At 41.3% G+C, this 16,942-nt stretch overlaps 1 protein-coding gene across 50 annotated transcripts in view; it reads right to left on the bottom strand.

Moving 5' to 3' along the window:
* Nucleotides 1-14,835: 14,835 nt before the first annotated feature.
* Nucleotides 14,836-16,942, bottom strand: part of Rbfox1 (RNA binding fox-1 homolog 1) — a 1,541,605-nt gene continuing 1,539,498 nt past the window's right edge. For all 50 annotated transcript variants that reach the window (XM_087571332.1, XM_087571337.1, XM_087571339.1 and 47 more), the window contains 1 exon segment: nucleotides 14,836-16,942. This exon segment is cut by the window's right edge. The gene's annotated coding sequence lies outside the window, so the exon portion shown is untranslated.

Here is a 16,942-nt window from a genome sequence, read left to right on the forward strand (position 1 = left end):
TGTGTGAACTAAGCTTTAGTAATATTTCTTTTTTCAAATGTGTGTGCCATTGCATTTGTGGCATAGATATTCAGAATTGAAAGTTCGTCTTGGTGGATATTCCCTCCTTCGATCAGTATAAAGTGTCCTTCTCTGTCTGCTTTGATTACTTTTGCTTTTAGGGCCTGCTTGCTTGGAAAAACATTTTTCCAGTTCTTTAGGTAATATCTAATCTCTCTCTGTCTCTCTGTCTCTCTCTCTGTCTCTCTCTCTCTCTCTCTCTCTCTCTCTCTCTCTCTCTCTCTCTCTCTCTCTGTCTCCCTCTGTGTGTGTGTGCATGTTTGTGTCCCTTTTGCTTCTGCTACTATGGAATTATTTGTCTTCTGTGTTATCTTGGGCGTAATTAATCTCCTTGGTTTGGAGTCTTCCTTCTAGTATCTTTTGTAGGATGGATTTGTGGATAGATACTGTTTAAATTTGCTTTTGTCATATTAAGTGTTGTTGTATATAGTAGTCTGGGTTGGTATCTGTGATCTTCTAGAGACAGCAAACATCTGTCCAGGTTCTTCTGGCTTTTACCGTCTCTGTTGAGAAGTTGGGTATAGGTCTCATAAACCTTTTCCCTTGGCAGGTTTTTAAAAATCTTTCCACGTTATATAATTTAGTTGTTTTGATTGCTATGTGCTGTAGAATTTTATTTACTGGCCCAATCTATTTGATGGTCTGTTTGTTCACAGGCTTCTCTTTCTTTAGGTTGGGGACATTTTCCTCTATCATTTTGTTGAAAATATTTTCTGGGCATTTCGGCTGGAAATCTTCTTTCTTCTATTCCTGTCATTCTAAGTTTCATTGTTTCATAATGATCCAAATGTCCTGGATGATTTATGTCAGGAGCTTCTTATATTTAAAGGAATTTTTTGACAGATGTATAAATTTCTTCTATTGCATTTTGTATACCTGAGATTTTCTCTTCCATCTCCTGTATTCTGTTGGTGATGCTTGCATCTGTAGTTCCTGTTCTCTTACCAAGGTTTTCTATGTCCAGGACTCCCTCAGTTTGTGTTTGCTTTATTGATTCTATTTTCATTATGAGGTCTTGAACAGTTTTATTCATTCCCTTTACCTGTTTGATTGTATTTTCCTGGATTTCTTTAAGGGATTTGCTCATTTTCTCTTTAAAGTCTCTATCATCTACAGAAGATTGAATTTAAGGTCATTTTCTTGTGTTTTGACTGTGTTAAAATGTATAGGACTTCCTGTAGTAGGATCAGGTGGTACCATATTGCCTGGACTTTTCTTAATTGTGTAATTAAGCTGGCCTCTAGCCAGCTGTTTATCCCTGGTGTTGGCAGGCTTCTGGGAGTGCAACCAAATATGTAGGCCTAAAAATGGGGTGCAGTGTTCACTGTTGATGGGTGTTTCCCAAAGGGACCTGGCAGGCAAGTGGCCTGGGGTGGGGCCCTACCTGGTTGTCCAGGGGTGGTGCTTATAGGCCTCCAAGAATATAGGCAGAACCATGGGTGAAAAAATGGAGATCAGGGAACAGGGCACAGATCACTGCTGGTGAGCCTGACCCAGGAGAACCTGGTTGTCCTTGATGCCAGCAGGCCTCCAGGAACACAAGCAGAGAAGAGGGCCAGAAAGACAATAGTTTGAATTTCTATATTTTGGAGATGAGCACGTTCTCTGCTATGTGATATGTGTACATTTATTTCCCAATTTTGGGTCATGTCTTCTCCTTAATACTAAGTGAAACTTGTTCAGCACACAGGAGAAACATCACTTCATTCACAGGAAGTCTAACTGTCTTAACTGAGAGAAGCAGAGGGTGGCATGGTAAGTATCAGAGAACTAGTGACCAGGTAGGGCATGGAAAGGGAATGGTGGCTAAAGGAATTAGAGTGTCATTTTGTTGATATCAGGTAAGGTCTAGCACAGTACAGTAATAGAAGTTAACACCAAAACCTATTTCAAAGTTGTTGAAGGGATGGGTTTTAAATACTACTAAGCATATAAAATGAGTAAATAAATAAATAAATAAATATCCCAGAGCAAGGACATGAGAGTAATGTTAGTCAGTCCAATTTAACTGAATATACATGTGTGTGTGTATGCGTGTATGAATGAAATATACATAAAAGTGAACATTATATTCCATTGATTTATTTACCAATTAAATTTAAAATAATCAAAAGTAAAAGTAAAAAGATGTTGGTAATCTAGTTCAGTGGCAGATTGTGGGGATGTAGCACAGTTGGTAGGCTGCCTATTGTTCATGAAGTTCTCCGTGTTTATCTCCAGAACTACATGAATTGGGTGTGGTGCATGCTTTTATTCCTAGCTCGCAGGGGGCAGAGGCAGAAGGATCAGAAGTCCAAAGTCTCCCTCAGTTGCATAGTTCAAACCCAACCAGGATCATAAAGATACTTTGCCATAGAAATCAGGCAAGCAAGAAAGAAAGCAAAAAGGAATGGGGAAAAAAATATCTTACAAAATTACTTAATTTAAGTATATAGACCTTGAAATCCTTTAGGCTTATTTCTAGATTTAACTTTTTCATTTATTTATGCATTTATGTATATGTGAGTGATCTTATGTATGTCATAGTCTGAGGAAGTAAGATGAAAACTGGAGGAAGTTGGTTGTTTTCGTTTGTCTATTGAGTCCCAGGGATCAGGCTTAGCAGAAAGCCTCTTTATCATCTTACTCGATCAATGGTCCCTTTTAGCTCGACTCAGCAGGTCACTTACGTTACCTTCCAGAACTTCCATGTCTGCTTCTATAGAACGAGGAGATGCTAGCATCGGCTTAGAAACCGCCATTCACAGCATGTCCACATCCTCTGAATCAGAACCCCAGTGGAATTCTCAGACTAACATGGTTTGTGGGACTATCCCACACGGTACCGGTGTGTGAAAAGATCTGCAGACCTCTCATCAGAATGAGAGCAATATGTCTCATATGTAATATTAGCCACATGCAGATCACTTGAATTCTAACTTCTCCAATTTCAGGGCTCTCTGATACCTAAAAAGTGAACCAAACGTTCCTCCATGCTGAGCTGCTGTTTGGGGATAATGTGCTGGATAGTAATAGTTAATTATATCAAGCGTCTATTGTGTCTTAAGTAGCCAGGCAGTTCTCGAGAAAAGTTCAGGAGACACTGTTCAGGGACAGTTCTATGTGACATTTCCTGTTTAAAAGGAACAGGCTGATTTTGCCCTATCTCTGTCTTCTCTGAATCTTTTTCTTTTTTCTTTAACTAGAAAATAGTTATGGCTTTGGCTACACTGAAAAGTCAGAATTATAGACAAACATGATTCTTATGCTCTTTTAATTAATTAATTTAGTTAATTTTAAATGTAATTAAATTCATGTTAATTCACTATTTAAATACACTGTCTATGTATTTAATTTAAAAAAAAAACCTTCAGCGACCCAATTGGCAATCAGGGAAGGAAGATTCTAATACTAGGGTTTGGTTACAAAGGGGCCCCATAGGAATCATCAAACAACTCAGGTCATTGCCACGACTGTAGGTTGCTCTCTGGGAACTGACATCAGGACCCCTCCACAACTCATCAAGCATGGAGAAGTTGACCTGGTGCTGAAATAGAGCCTTCTCCTTTACATGGTCCTGTCATAGGAAAGTACTCTACATGCTACCAAAGGAGAAACATAAACACTAAGCCAGCCACAAACACTTTGATCAATACTATCCTAAAAAATATGCTAGAGCAATGATGGCACACAGCTTACGGAAGTAACCAACCAATACCTGATTCAACTTCAGGCTCACTCCTCAAGATGGAGCCCATAAACTACACTGCTTGGGTAAACAAGGACAAGAGACTAGATAGCTCAGGAACTTAAGGTAAAACCAAAAAATAATGGTCTAAAAACAGAAAGATGTAGTGATAGGATTCCTAATGATCTTCTGTACTCATAGATCTCGCTCAGCCATCATCAAAGCTTCCTCCTGCAGCAAATGGGAACCAGAGACCCACAGCCAATATATTAGGCTGAGAGTGAGAGGCCTTGAAATACTTAATCCTAGCTGGGATGCTTCCATCAAACTTCTCCCTTCAGAACTCAGAGAGAACCATGGAAAAGGAAGCAGAAAGAGTGTAAGAACCAAAGGGGTAGAGGACAGCCAGGAAACAAGGTCCTCTACATCAACATGAGCAATGCTCAATGAGGTCACAGAGACTGAAGCAGCATTCATAGGTAGAGCATGGGTCAGCACCAGGTCCTCAGTGCTTATATGATGGCTTTTACTTTAGTGTTTTTATGGGGTTCCTGAGGGCGCTAATGTGTGTCTGATTCTTGTGCCTTTTTATGAACTCCTTTGCTTCTGTTGGTTTGTCTTGTCCAACTTCAATGTAATAGTTTTTGTTTTATTATATTATGTTTTATTTTGTTATATTAAAAATGAATGAAAACCTATTCACTAAAGCGAAGATTAACAACTGAACTATCATTTATACCTTCTGGGAGAAGGAAAAATCACAAGTGTCCAATGGAGCGACACTCCAGGACAAGTTTCATGTTTAGGAGCAATTGGACAACATACAATGGACTCTCCAGTGTTTGTGTGTGTGCTTTTTATTTAGTGGTGGTGTGGTTTTGGATGGGGTAGAGTGTTTTATTTTGTTGTCTTGGTTTCAGGAATTTTGTTGTTGCCTTGAGGTGTTTTTTATTTGTTCTTTATAAATAACTGAAAGAAAACATTGTGTGTGTGTGTGTGTGTGTGTGTGTGTGTGTGTGTGTGTGTGTGTGCACAGATGTGGGTACAATACCCATGGAAGCGAGGTGAGGTTATCAATGTTGCCTGGACCTGGAGTTATAGGAGACTGAGTAACCTGACATGGGTGCTAGGAACAAACTCTGGTCCTTTGAAAGAACATTTTAACCACTGAGTCATATCTCAACTCATACAGTGTTCATGAAAACAAGGTAGGATCCATAGGTAGGATGCTAAGGTGGTCTCTAAGGCCTTCTCCCTCGAATGGATAGACCTTGGTCTAAACCTACTATTGCATGTAGGATGAGTTGCCTATGAAGAGAGAGGATGTCTTTGGTGGGAGTAACAGTTTACTCCGAAATTGACTATGTGTTGGTACTGAGAGTTGAGATGGTTGAGTCTAAGCCAATCAGAGCAGGTAAAGAGTTCAGCAGTTATTACTATGTGTGCACTCAGCAACACAGACAAATACTCCAACTGTGAAGACTCCATGGGGTACCATAGAATGAAACAGTAGGTAGTTTCCAAAATCTGACAAATGTCACCTGCTAACAGCAAACATAAACTAAGGGTCTCCAATCCTGGTTCTTCAAGGTACCCAGTCCTGCTAGCAGCCATGAGGAGCTTGAGAGACTTCTATCTATCTACTGTGGTCCTTATTTTCTACTCAGCGGGGATGATCCTGGGCCTTGAACCCACGTAGCCCACATTTGTCATTTTATTTTCTATGAGGAGACATCTTTATTATTTTCCTACATAACACCTTAATGAATATACCAGGTCAAATTTTCTCAGTTGGCAAATGAGACACAAAGCAACATTTCCTCAATAACCATAGAATGAAGAGCAGTCTCCTGTCTTTGGTAGGGTGTGATCTCTTAAGATGTCTGTGATACTAAGTGGTACCAGTTGTGCTTTGTAGTTAAGAACTCTCCGCTTGTTTCATCGTGGGGCCTTGCTCAAGGTGTTGGCTTTTTTTTTCCCTCAAATTTGGTTTTCAGCACTTGTTTGTGCATTCCTTCATTACTATGCAGAGGTTCAGGGTAAGGGATAGGTTTCATGTGCTTGTGGAGAATGTCCACAGAGCAGTGGCACACTATTATTGTCCTGCTGTTAGATGTCAACGAAAGTCCTGTGTTGCGGTTGTAGTCATCTGGAAGAGAAGAATATGTAAATTTATGACAAACACTAGATAAAACTCCCATTTTGGATTTCAAATAGACACTTCTGGAGAGTTCCGTTTGATATTACCCATTTTACTGCTGATGCCATTGTGTATCAAGATCCTTATCAAATGATATGAGAAAAAGATATTTCAAAGAGAAACTGACTGTAAAATCTGTTTCTAGCCACCTGGATTTTCATTCCAGAAACTGAAAGCTCAACTTGGTGCAGCTGGATGCCCGCCAGAATACTGTGTTGTGTTACAGGGAGAGGGCAAGCAAGTGCAGGCCCTGGGATCTCACCAGGTCCTGGGACATTGTATGTCTCATCCTCCTTCAGGCCCGCCATCCTGCCTCAGGTGTGTATTTTTTTCTCTTTTACCACTTTAAAAAAATGTATTTATTCACTTTATATCCCAGTTGCAGCCCCGATCTCCTATCTCTCCTCCCAGTCCCACCATCACAAATCCCTCCCCTTACTACTCCCTCCCCTTTTCCTCAGAGAACCAGATCCCTTCCTTGGGTACTACCCCACCTTGGGACAGAAAGGTGCAGCAGGTCTAAGTGTATCTGCTGAGGCATGACCAGGCAGGCCAGCTAGAGGAAGGGAATCCAATGGCTGTCAACAGAGTCAGAGGGAGCCTGTACCAATTGCTACCCTGTTGGGACTTCCAGGAATGTGTTAGTTGTCCTCCTCCAAATTTCTCATCCTTTCCTGAGGCCCTCTTATGCCAATCCCTTCTTTCCTGTAGAGTATAGTCTTGTATCAAGAGAGAAATTAACTTAGTAGCTAGGGACTCAGAACATGGCTGATCAAACTTTCACACAAGCCCTTCTGGAGACTATTTAGTTCACAATGGACGACTTGATCTGCATGGTTCACCTTAATCTTCTTTTCTTTCTTTCCTTTGTTTTTCCCCCTCGAAGACAGATTCTCTGTGTAACACTCCAAGTCATCTTGGAACTTGCTTTGTAGACTAGCCTGGCCTTGAACTCACAGAAATTCCTGTGCCTCTGTCTCCCAAGATATTAGGATTAAATTTATGTACATGCTCCATATTTTTTTTAAACATTCATTTCCTAATCCTAGAACTTATGCATATGAGTCAAAAGTAGGTCTTGGTAACTGTAACTTGTGTGTGTGTGTGTGTGTGTGTGTGTGTGTGTGTCCCTGTGCGCATGCACATGTAAAGGGTAGGGAGAATGGTAACACATGTGAGTGAGAGCTATGGAGGCCAGAGGACGACAGTGGATGTAGTTCCTCACCACTTACCCATTTCAATTATCTTTCAAAGCTACCTTTTACCATAATTCAAATTATTTGGCAGAATCCAGAAGATCCATCTATCTGCCCTCTCCAGAGTGCTCCAACCAATCATCTCCTCTGGTGTCTTCATTACATTTCTACCCCATAGGTTATGTTTCTTCAAATTCTTGATATTGAGAACTGGAGTTCTAGATGCTTGTGAACCTCCATGTGGCTGCTGGGAACCGAACTCAGATCCTCATTACTAGTGATAAGATCTCATTGACCTGGACCCTGGCAGTTAGGTTATGCTGACTGGTCAGGGAGGCCCAGAGTCCTGCCCATCTCTGCTTCTCCAACACTGGGATTACAATGGTGCATCATTCCGCCACGCTTTTCTGTGTTGATTCTGAGTTTGAACTCAGATGCTCGTATTTGTGGCAAGTGCTTTAGTGACTGAGCCATCACTCCAGCCCTTTGGGTGTGAAGGGGAAACCTTGAAGTTCATGGAAGGGGAAAAGGCAAAAAACAGCAAGGTAGGTCCTTATGACACTTCTCTCATATTTTTATATTCTGATAGCTCTGCTAGATACCTCTTCCTAAAATCAGATTTCAGGGAAGTCTGAGTTTTCCGTTCTCTTAAAAAGAAATTATATTGGATATGGTCATGTCTCTACCAGTGTCAAGTACAACCAATGGGACGTATGTGTGGGGCAGAGCTTAGGGTTTCTGCTGCCTTCTAGACCTGAACACCTTTCCTGTTTGGCAAATCTGAAGCTCAGAGTGCTAGCACCTTCCTTGACAGACTGGTGGGGCGCACTGTGAAGATGTTCAAGTGTTTCAGTAAGTGGCAATCCCTCTGTGGTTTTTGATCTAATCTCATTTGGGATTCTTGCCTTTGTTTAAATCAAGCCCCAAAATATGGGGGTTTATGTCTGTCCTCAAGCCAAAGGTAACTGGCTTGAGGCCTGAGTGTTGGGTGGCCTTGAACCCACAGTGAAGCCAGAAGGGGGGTTTGGCAATATGAAAGCTCAGGGAAGCTAATTAAATTGCCTTAAGATCACAGAGTTCTTTGGAAAGAGGTAGGGTGAGGAAGAGAGGAGGAGAGATGAGAAGACCAAAGATGCCAAGAAGAACTGTAAGGGCTTTAAAGAAAAAATTACAAATTATTCAGAAAAGAATAGTAAAAGTCCTTGTAGCCGCTACATTTTGCTACTTTTCCATTTGGGTATTTGTTTATAATTAGGTCTTTGACTTAATATAAGACACCCATCTCTCTGTGTCTCTGTCTCTGTCTCTGTCTCTCTGTCTCTCTCTGTCTCTGTCTCTCTCTGTCTCTCTCTGTCTCTCTGTCTCTCTGTCTCTCTCTGTCTCTTTCTGTCTCTCTCTCTTTCTCTCTCTGTCTCTCTCTCTCTCTCTCTCTGTGTGTGTGTGTGTGTGTGTGTGTGTGTTTTAATTGAACTTGGGTAAGTCATTTTGTTTTAAGTAGCAGAAAATTGACATTTCAACCAGGAAAGTTGTGTTTTTCTTCCACTGTACCAGGCAGCAATGATTCTGGGTATCAGTATTTGAATCACATAATAAAAACAGAATGATCCATGGGGTTTTTACCTCTCGTGCATCTTCCTTTTTGGTTAAATCATCATTTTAACTGTCTTTCTGAATTACCCCACCCCGACATACATATCCACACCAGTGAGAGGAGAACAGGTCTTTGAACAAAGGGAAGTAGTTGGAGGGACAATACATCATCTAGTCACATAACTTAGGAAAACTCAAAGAGGAGAAAGCAGCAGCCAGCTGGTCCACTGACAGTCCCATCCAGCTGCATCAGGGTTCTGGGCTAAGGTCCTTCTTACAGTAATGAATTGCAATCCCTCACTCTAGCCAGCCTGGGAGTGTTTGGAGGAGATAAAAGGCAAGCTGTGCAGTATGCCTCTGACCTGCTTTCTCAGTTCTGCACAACTTCCTGGCGTGGCTGCAGGAAGTTTGACTTCCCACATGTGAACAGGAAGGGGGCTCCTTCGCTCCCTGCAGTTATTACTGTCTGCTTGAAGGCGGGTTTTGCAAGGAGCAGGAGCTGAGAAGCAGGGACTGTGGGAGATTTAACATTTGCTGGCATCTGGAGGCTCAACTTCCAATTTGCATTCTGTGCTTTCGAAGCCATTCCCTGCCCCTCAGCACCATTACCCTACTTTACTTGGGTCTCTGCACTTCTATTTCCTACCTCCACCTGCTACTTTCTCCCTTTATTTCTTGAGCCTGGGGAATACTCTGTCTCCTTCTGACTTTTTGCTTCATTCAGGCGACACGCCATCTGTCTATTTCAGTCAGAGAGCTAGGATGTCAAAGTCACCAGCACATTCTTAGCGTCCTGAGGGATAATCCGGGGAGCAGTGGTATGTCTGCCGGTAGATATGCAGAAACAGGATTGGAAGGTGGTCCCTGGGGGCTCTCAGGGCATTGCACCCACTAGACCAAAGCTGCTTATGCCATGGGTTACTGTGGGGATTCCACCCAATACTGTGACAAGAGTGAGAAGTTTCTGAATGCACAGTAACCAAAAAGCAGTTCAAACCAAAGCAGGATGAATTCAGGTTCCAAAAGTGTTCCCCTGCGTGGCTTCTGAGATCTCACTGCAGCATTGATTCTAAACACAGGACACTTGCACTTTGCACAGTGCATGATGTCATATTGTGCCACACCATTGAGGATGCCCACAACACCTTGGTTTAGACTTGAGACTGCCATATGTCATGAATTGCAGTTGTCAAAAACAAATTTATGACGATTTCATTTTGTGAGTGCACATGTGAGTGGTGGGGAAGTATGTGTACCATGGCGTGAATTTGGAGATCAGAGAACCGCATATCGGAGTTGGTTTTCTTTTTGAATTCACCAAGTGGAGCCTGGGAAACGAATACAGATGGTCTGGCCTGGTGGCAGGCATTTTACCTCTGCTGAATGATCTTGCTGGCCCAGCTGCAGTGTTTTTATAGTCCATACAAGTTTCCCCACTGCTCTAGGATTATAATGGTTTAATTGCAGAAAGCAAGCACTTTCGAATATTTTTCTGTCATCGTCTCACAGCATGTTAATATCAGAGAGGTATAACTTTAGATTGGATTGTGTTAGAAAAACAAGCATATTCATCCTAGCCTGCATATTTGTTCTTTAATACATGTTCAGTTATATGCATACCACAATTGTTTTAGAATGTATTTCCTTATGATGGTTATTAGTGACTGATTTATATATTTATTTATATATATATATTGATTTATTTATATATTTACTGTATATACTTATATACTTGGGGTTATATTAAGATTTTTGAGGAAAAGAAGATCACGAATGGAAAGAATTCAAGGGGCCCTAATCTAGATGTGAGTTCCCCAGGCAGCTACTGGAGACAAATGTCTCTGAGTGTGGAGAAAAAAGCCAAACCTATATTACCATGGAGCAGACACTGCAGACAGCCAGTGTATTCCAGTTCTGCTGCTTAGAGCTGCTCACCCTGGGCATGTCCCCAGCCTGCTTGAGCTCCAGTTTTGGCAAGTAGATGAGCAATAATATACCCTAGCCACTGAGGGGTAAGAAAGATCAAAATAATAAAGATCACAAAATAATAATAATAATAATAATAATAATAATAATAATAATAATATCCTTTTTGCTGATGGCCTACTTTAAATGAGCATCTATTTAGGGAGCTGTTTGTTAGGCATAAAATTAAATATATTTATTTGATAAACATATCAAAATACATTTAAAATATTAGAGCTAGCTATGGCAGTGAATGCTTGAAATCTCAGCACGTCGGAGGCCTAGGCCTGATAATACTGTGTTCAAAGCCAAATAAACAAAATAAATTAAAATACAACCATGGGCAGTAGAAGTAGCATGGGTGGCAAAGGCCTTCCCATGCCTTTTGAAGCCTATGTTTACATGGTGGTGGTGTATGCTTATAACCCTAACGCTGGAGACATAGAGTCTGGCTGGCCCCTGCATGAAGTAGGTGGCCTGCCAGCTTCGCTTGGTCAGCTCAAGACCAATGAGAGACTCTGTCTCAGAGAGCCAAGGTGGGTGCGTCCTGGTGACCTCCAGACTACCTGGTTCTTAGTTCACACAGCTCATATATACATACAGATTTGAATCTATGTGTACTTATCAATATATTTATTTCAGGTGCATAAAGCTTTAGGTATAAACCTATATTCTCTACAGATATGTTACCGAAATGTGTGTATGTGTATGTATATAAGTATGCCTTTTGACTATAAAGAAAAACTGCTGCATAACAGGCTAGATTTCAATGCATTTAATTGCTCAAGGACCCCACGGAACAGATAGAGCCTGCATCATTTTATGGCTGAGGTAGCTGAAGTTCAGTAGGTGAAGGAAAGATGGCTTAGCAGACTCATGAGTTTGACACCAAGCCTGAGCACTTGAGTGTAATCCCCAGGGGCCTCACAGTAGAAGGAAAGAACGCCCCTACCCAGACCCCCAAGTTATCCTCTGATTTCCACAAGCACCCTGTGGTAGATTACTGTATGTGTGCACATGTGTGCATGTGTGTACATATACTCTCTCACATATGGATACACACGAAATAAATAAATTGAAAATGCTTTCAGTCTAATTGTCTCCTCTAGATGGATACTAGGAATTACATGTACTTAATGGTTTTACTTTAGTTACAGTGTGACCTTAGCTATTCCTTTTGGGAAAGGTCCTCTTGGCTTTTAATGACTCATTAATGTTCTCTTCATAATACCAACTTTCCGCTAGAGAGACACGCAGTAAATACTTTCCTCTGGTTGAATACACGTGTGCACTCATGGCTATTTCGTTGGTCTTCCAGGTGCTACCCCAATTTTCAAGGAAGGTAACCAGTGCACAGCATAGGAGGCAAGATTGGGGTCTCAGAGGAGGTCCTTCTAAAGGGCTTACTGTGGCAACTGTTACTGATCAAATGCAAACTTCCAATCCCAGAACCATAAAAGTCAGAAACCAGAGAGCGCAGTTTTACGTTTGTATGGAAGGGCTCCACTGTGAGTTATGTGAGGAGACACTCCCTAGTCTAGTGTTAACCATTAGGCAGAATCTTGAGCAGTTTATACAATGAGATTTTTCAAACTCGTTAGAAAAGATTTGGAGAATTTTTGTATATGTGTCCCAAATATCCCTGTCGATGTGTATTCCTCTACAGGAAAGGAAAGTAAAAGAGCCTCCTGGCAAGCCAACCTCTGAAAATGCACGTCCTCTTTCCTGGTGTGAGGATATTTAACTTTCGTATTCAGTTTTTACTTCATTACTGGTGAAGGTAACCAGGCTATGGATTGGAAGGCTGAAAGCATACTTCGTATGTAGGTACATGTGCTTGTGTTCATATGTGTACATAGCTCCCACACAGTCCTCATGGCCCCTGGAAGATGGTAACTTCTATACATTGATGGTTCTTTGTTGTAGAAGTACTGCCAGCAGGTAGCCTAAGAATTAACCCTGTAATTAGCTCACCAGATGTAACTAAGAGAGGAAGTCTATGAGTTTCCCGTTGGTATTTGATGTCCTAGTATGCCCGAGTTTTTGCTTGTGTGCCAGATTGTATGTATGCATGGGGGTCACAAAGTGCTCAGCCCAAGAACTGACGTTTTACAAAGCCTCCTTCCTAGGAAGTAGACAGAGGATTTGCATGGCAGGGTCTCTCACTGAACCGAGAGCTCACCAATTCAGCAAGACTAACTGGCCAGCGAACCCTAGGGATCCTCCCATCTCTAACTCCTCATTGCTAGGATTACAGATGGGTACCACATCAATCTTTTTATGTGGATGGTAGGGATCCAAACTCAGGTCCCCAGGCTTCCATAGTCAGCACTTTACTAATTCAGCTATCCTTACAGTCTTCAGAACTCAATGCTATTATGTCAACCTTTGACATAGAAAGAGGATGGAAAATCAAAGGTATTCAGCAGGAATTCAGGGTAAAAGTAATCTTGCTTCTCAAGTTCTGGTTGGCCAGATGGAAACATTCCCATCACAGGCTCTCTGAGCTTACATTAACGAACCTTCTTTGTATCTCTTTTACATATATGTGATATTAGTCTATCATTCTTGAAGTGTTTCTGCAAGCACCTTGTGGTGGTTTGAACACAATAGCCCTCATAGACTCATGTGTTTAAATGCTTGGCCCACTGGGAACTATTAGGAGGTGTGGCCTCATTGGGTTAGGTGTGACCTTGTTGGAGGTGGGCTTTGAGGTCCCATATGCTCAAGCTAGGCCTAGTGTGACAGTCTCTTTCTGCAGCTGTGGATCAAAATGTACCCTCGGCTTCCTCTCCATGTCTAGTACCATGCTGTCATGTTTCCTACCATGATAATAATGGACTGAACATCCAAACTTATATGCTAGCCTCAATGAAATGATTTCTTTTGTAAGAGGAGTTGTAGTCATGGTGTCTCTCCACAGTAATAGAAACCCTAAGATGCATGTTATACAGATGATTATGAAGTGTGTGTGTGTGTGTGTGTGTGTGTGTGTGTGTGTGTGTGTGTGTGTGTGTTAAAGGGAGAGAGAGAGTAGAGAGAATAGGTGCCCACAAAGGACAGAAGCTTTGGATTCTTCTGGAGTTTAAATCATAGGCAGTTAGGAGCTGCCCAGTGTGAGTGCCGGGACCAGAAACAATTCTCTGAAGGAACACTTGCACTCCTAACCACAGAGACTAATGTTCATATTCCACAGAATTAGCAGATACATGCCTTTGGCAACTGGACCAGATGGGTGAAAGCCTGTGGCATAGTGCTAGGGTCTAGCTTTCCTTGGCATCTTTTTTAACTCTTGCATGATTTCAGATTGACAAGATAATTACACAAGGCAGCATTAAGATATTTGTAAGTAACTACATGGGGCAGGTTGTTCAAACATGAAGGATTTCTTTTTAAAAATTAATTTAATAGAGCTAAGACTCGGTGGTTAAGAATGTGTACAGCTCTTCCAGTGGATCTGAGTTAAATTTCCAGCATCCAGATCAGGTGACACTTAAATGCCTGTGATTCCAACTCCAGAAGAATCCAAAGTATCTGGGCTCACATGCATAGAGCATAGAGGGACTGTCACCCTAACACACGAAACAGCCCCCCTCTACTGCAGAATATTAAGAAGCTCAGACTGAGCCTGGTGGTCCATTTGACACAGCTGGTCATATGAATGTATTCCATAGACAGTCATGTTCAAGTTAATGATGGGGACCTGTTCTGAGAAGGCATCATCATATGATTTTGTCTTTGAGACACCACAATGTATATTTATACAAACCATGAAAACCTTAGTGGACCACTCCATAGATCATAGATGTGGCATATAACTATAATCTCAATCTCCTTCCCCCCCGCCTCTCTCTCTCTCTCTCTCTCACACACACACACACACACACACACACACACACACACACACACACACCTTCAAGGTAATTTAAAAAAAATTCAGTTTACAGAATGGATTTCACAATGTAGCCCAGGCTGGCCTTGAACATAAAGACAATAATTCTGAGGCTGAGATTGCATGTATGAACTACTATGTTCAATTTCTGGTGGACTTCTTCAATTTTCACATTGTGTGTGTGTGTGTGTGTGTGTGTGTGTGTAAAATAGACCCCATAAAGAAATACACAGAGGCAGAAGAACTCAGAACACCAGCTTACAGGTACCTTTTCAGACTAAGCTTTTATTTTTTGATATTACAAACCAGTTTTCTTTATTCACAAACCACTGTAAGTGATATAAACACTAATTTCTAAAGACAGATATACACATTTTCTGGGTTTGCAGATTGAGTGATGTGTGTTAAGAAGTCACTATATGCCACATTAATCTTTTTTCCATAATTCATAATAGCAATAGTTATTTAGATAAATGAAAACATTCCAAATAAATACTGTTGTTTTAAAAAATCCAAAATGTTTGTTTACACCTCTGACATGACAGTTTAAAACGACTTATCGGCAGCTCAGCGGAGTGCCTAGACAAAAGGTTCTGCGACATCGGTTGGCACCCACTTGCTCTAAATGATTTTTATTAAAACTACATACGGTCGTGGGGGAAAGTACAGTTCGTTGATGGAAATCAAAACCGCAAATGAGTTTTACTTTAGCCAGCACAGTAAGAATTCCATGTTTGTGATTTCATACACAATGCAGGTTCTAGGCTTGGAAAGCTGGGGCGACTGGGAGGAGTCTGTTGACCTTTGTGCAGCCCCTTCCTTTTACTACCTTGACCCCATCTGGGGTCGAATGCTACAGCATCATGATAAATTGTTGCCTTGGGTAACATCAACCAGGTGCGCACTGTAGCAGGCCAGGGGAGTGGGAACGTGATGTTGTCAACCTGTCCCCCTCTGGCCCCATCTCTCCCTACTCAAAGAGGTCTGGTGAAAGAAGACCAGTTCCTAGATTTTTTTTCCTCTTCTCACCAGTTCAGCAGTCTCTCTCCCTTCCCCTCCTCGCCCCTTGCTTTTCTTCCTCTCCCAAACCATGATCCTCTGTCTTAGATATCGAAGCTACGAAAACTTTGTTTTCAAATCTCATGAAACTTTATTGATGGTTTAATATCCAACCGATCTTACGGGCATGCACGTAGGATGATGAGGAAAAGCTGGATCACAAACACTTTTTTTTTTCTTTTTAAAGTTTTGTTTGGTTTTGATTTTAAAGCAGAGTTGTTACAGCAGATTGGCAGGTTCACAGCGTGAGTTGATAACTTACTAAAGTGCGTGCCGTGGGGCCGGCACTGCACACACAGGCAAAAACACTACTCAGGGAACAGCTTGCTGATATTTTAGAATTTAAATACAAAAACAGGAAGACCCATGACAGATACCCCAACTTAGGTTAACTTGTAAACAGGACAACATGGGGGGATTCAAACAGAAGAAATTCACAAGCTGCAATTTTTCGGCTGTGTTGCTCTGGCCCTGCTCCGGAAAAGGATGCGGCAGACACTGCTCTTTGGGGAAGGAGGGCATGGTTCTAGTTTTGTTTTTTGTCTTGTTTTTGCTTCCTTCTGACAATTGTCTTGGGCCTTGGCGATAGAAGTAAAGACACCAGTTTAACATAACCCTGGGGCACTGGGGAGGAGGAAGGGCAGGCTCTCACAGACTGAAAAATTGCAAGTTGCTCACAGCGCAGTCATGTTTTCAAAAAGTATCAAGCTGATGAAAATACCGTGATTATCTCTATTCAATGATTGCGATACTTGTAAAATGCGACTATAAATCCAGATATGATTATCATGTAATTCCATAAAAATTATACGTCTGTCTCTAACAGTTAATCTACTAAGCTAAAACTAAAGCCTCAGAGACTGTTTCTAGAACATAACTCCACTGCACAGATGTAAATTTTATACATATTTTTAACTGGTACAAAGAATTTAAGTTTTTATTACTTTCTTTTTTGGAAAAAAAGAAAAAAATAGAAACAGTGCTTTTTATCACCTTTTATTAATGTTAATTTTCCCTCCCGTAATATAAAAGTCAGCAGTGATATCAATAATTTCTCATACTGGAAGAAATATAAAAAGAATGCTTATTGATGGCCTAACTAGTAGCCTTGGCTTAAATAACTAGTGGGTAGGTAAGAAGCTGCGTACTGCGGTGGAATGATAAGAGGGCGGACCGTCACAGCTTCGTTCAACTGCAATCTCCGTGCTATAAGAAGCAGATTCTTAACACAGCCTTTGGCTTGCCTTTGCCAGGAGTAACTTCGAACCATAGATTTATGATAGTTGGTGCAGTGGGTCATTTAGATTCATCAG

This window comes from Rattus norvegicus, chromosome 10 (genome assembly GCF_021556685.1).
Source record: "Rattus norvegicus strain SHRSP/BbbUtx chromosome 10, alternate assembly SHRSP_T2T, whole genome shotgun sequence".
Taxonomy (NCBI): domain Eukaryota; kingdom Metazoa; phylum Chordata; class Mammalia; order Rodentia; family Muridae; genus Rattus; species Rattus norvegicus.